A 3,725-nucleotide genomic window follows, 5' to 3' on the forward strand; every position below is an offset into this window, starting at 1 on the left:
TCCCTTTATATTTATTGAGTTGATGAGAAATCTATCACCAACAGGATGTCTTAGGTGACACAAATGGTTACTCGATGTGTAACAAAGCGAAGACATTATTGCAGCCTCATGCTGCCACCTGCACTTGCTTTGTAAGATTTCTATACCGCTGTGTATATTTTATTGGTCATTAATATGTACTATGCACTAGCTTTATGGTTTGTTTGTACACTGACAATAAGCTTATTAATAAGTTTTATAGCCGCTTGCCAATGTCGTTAATTCTATGTGAACCATAAAAAAGCTAACATGACGACTTTCCTTTGAACCTATACAAAACAATGATTACATATCACAGTATTATCAGATCTGCCCAAAACTTGGTGGCAATAAATTTAGGAAATTAGGTTATCTTTGTGCCAAAAATGAACCAGTTGCATAGATTTTCCTTAACTCACAAAACAGCAAAAAATCGTGGATAACTCTTTTAATTTCCCGCTAAAAATAAATGACAGAATTGTTGTAAATAGCTACTTAGACGTTATTCCGCGAGTGAATCAGTGAACAGCAGATGAGCCAATAAATCACACGGAATAATTATTAGCACAGTTAATCTTGAATAGAACAGAAAATGGTTGATCAGCGCAAGTGTTACAACGTAAGTTTACCAATCTGAATGTTGTGGGTTCAAAACCAGCTTATAACAATCTTTTCTCTCAACCTGTGACCAATACTTTGACAGACAAATGGAAGCACAAAATCACGACTTTTTTATAAAAAATATTGCAGAAGAGTGTGGCACACAGCAAGCTTTTTCGCTATCATCTTAATATATAGATAATAATATAGTATAGGTAAAGTGCCTAAGTTGAGTTACTTAGTTTGGGTATTGTTCTTGGCACTCCAATCATGGGAGTTATAAATGCTTATATTGGTGACAAGATATGTTATAATGCATTCTCCTAAAACTAAGAACATGTTAAAGTATGCAATATTTATTGTTGAGTTTCCTATAAAGATATCTGATATCTGTCTCAGGCTGAGAAAGACATAGAGTCATCAGATAGCAGAGACTTGTTCAAGGAGACTGATGACAGTAACAAAGATACATCAGAGGCATATAGAAGCATTGGTTCAGTGTACTTTGGTCTGAGTGAATATGAGAAGGCATTAGAGTATCATACAAAAGCTTTGAGGATGGACCAAACCATGTACGGTGAAAATGTTCATTATGACCTCGCTGTAGACTACAACAACATAGGTTCAATATACAACTCACTAGGTGACTATGGACATGCACTAGAATATCACAACAAGTCATTGGATATGGATAAAGCTATATATGGTGCTGAGGCTAATCATACTAGTATTGCTACTAGCTACAACAACATAGGTTCAGTATACGACTCCCTAGGTGACTATGGACAAGCACTAGAATATCACACCAAGTCATTGGATATGTGCAAAGCTATATATGGTGATGATACTGACCATACTGATATTTTTAGGGGCTACAATAATATAGGTTCGGTATACTACTCATTAGGTGACTATGGACAAGCACTGGAATATTATACCAAATCATTGAATATGTGTAAAGCTATATATGGTGCTGAGGCTAATCATATTAGTACTGCTACTAGCTACAACAACATAGGTTCGGTATACCACTCACAAGGTGACTATGGACAAGCACTAGAATATTATACCAAGTCATTGGATATGTGGAAAACTATATATGGTGCTGAGGCTAACCATACTGCTATTGCTACTAGCTACAGCAACATTGGTTCCGTATACTACTCACTAGGTGACTATGGACAGGCACTAGAATATCACACCAAGTCATTAGATATGCGTAAAGCCATATATGGTGCTGAGACTAACCATACTAATATTGCTACTAGCTACAACAACATTGGTTCAGTATACGAATCACTAGACGACCATGAGCAAGCGCTTGACTGTTACACCAAGTCATTGGATATACTTCACATAATACACTACGAAAAACCAAATCACCCTGACATACAGCATTTACAAACTATAATCTTTACCTGCATAAATGAAGTTTCTTCCTAGTAGCTATTTTATGAGTAATCTTTTGTGTCAAAATTAGCAACTTTAATACCACTACCAGTGCTTGCATCGTTCCTTTTTTTTCTACTGTATGTTTTGGGTATAATGTTTATCATTGGACATTCAGTTTAGCCTTCTGCATTAACTGTGACAGAAACATGCTTTATCATATCCTCCGTATATTCCTATGCGTAGTCCATGTTTACTCAAACAAGTCTTTAGAGCGTTTTCTTCTGTTTAAATTTATTGCATTCCTTTTTTATTATAATATATAATAACACTATACATATTATATATTTTTGGTACTATATAGTAATATCGACAGCTCTTGGTGAGGTATGTCGATTGTTCATAGTTGTTAATTAAGGTGAAGTCTAAAACTGGTCTAAAGGATTATACTAGTAGGCAGGTTTAATATTGCTACAGAGTGGGGATGCAACTCCAACTTCCACTATAATAACCGAGTTTTTATTATTATAAAGCTTGAGCTTTTGCAGATTTAAAATAGACCAGTGGCTACATGTATTAAATCAGTTGAATCAGTCTTTTTTCTTTGATTAGAATCAAGCATCATGCCTAACAAATGGTTATAAAGTCATAAATTAGTGTATTTGGTATTTTGAATTTCTTTATTCAACTGAACACTATGATTACTAAAGATAAACTGCCCTTGTTGTATCCAGCAAGCGTGATCAACTAGTATGATGCAAGATGCAGAAATAGCAAACAGCAAGTAAAAACAGCGGGGCATTGAGTGCAACCAAGCCACATCATGACACAAATCCTTAGCCGATATCATGCGATGCATTCTGCTTTTACAGTTCTTGCTTTGAGCGCTAAACTTTACAATTATCTCAACTAACGAACTTACATTATCAATATCTTTCTCTTCCACATGTATTCTCACTATCAATAAAACTCCATCTTAAATACAAGAGGGGTGATCCCACTGTACAATAACTTTTAACAGCAATAAGGCATGGAAACGCATAAAAATGTTTTTGGCATAATGTTTTCAGAAGTTGCTTTCTCTCGTCAGTCAAATGCCTAGCCTTTCACATTAATTTTAACATTGATAATTTGGTACAATACTATAGACCTGCTTTAAAAGAATTACTATTCTTGAGTATTTTCCTAGCTGTCTGCTCCTATCAACTCTTATAACTCAGCACCTCAGCATCTACTAGAGATGCCCCGATTCTAAATTCACCAGTCGATTCAGATACCGATCCGATATACCGATCCTAATTAAAAAATAATCCGATTCAGATACCGATTCAGATCTTTTGCGTTGCATAGATAGTTGCTCATTTTATTATGCAAATACAAACATAATGCAAAGAAAAAATGAATATGGCGTGCATGTAGTAACAAAACAGTCCATATTTCTTGCAATTTGTAAATAAAGGTAATTACTGTTAGAGGTACAGTTCTATCTGTGATAACGGAGTCCCTCTTCTATTGTTGGATAAACTGCTGTGCCTGTACAAGTTTAGAGCAAATCAATGTTTCTTTTAATTACCGTTAGTGATTCAATTATCTCAGTATAGTCTGGTGGCCACAGGGCATTTTTGTGTCATTTTTTTGCCAAGGTGGCACGACCATGGGGTATAATGAATCTTAGGTTTAATGGACAGAATAAAGCATCTCATAACTTTTTTACTATA

This window comes from Watersipora subatra, chromosome 4 (assembly GCF_963576615.1).
Source record: "Watersipora subatra chromosome 4, tzWatSuba1.1, whole genome shotgun sequence".
NCBI classification, from domain to species: Eukaryota; Metazoa; Bryozoa; class Gymnolaemata; order Cheilostomatida; family Watersiporidae; genus Watersipora; species Watersipora subatra.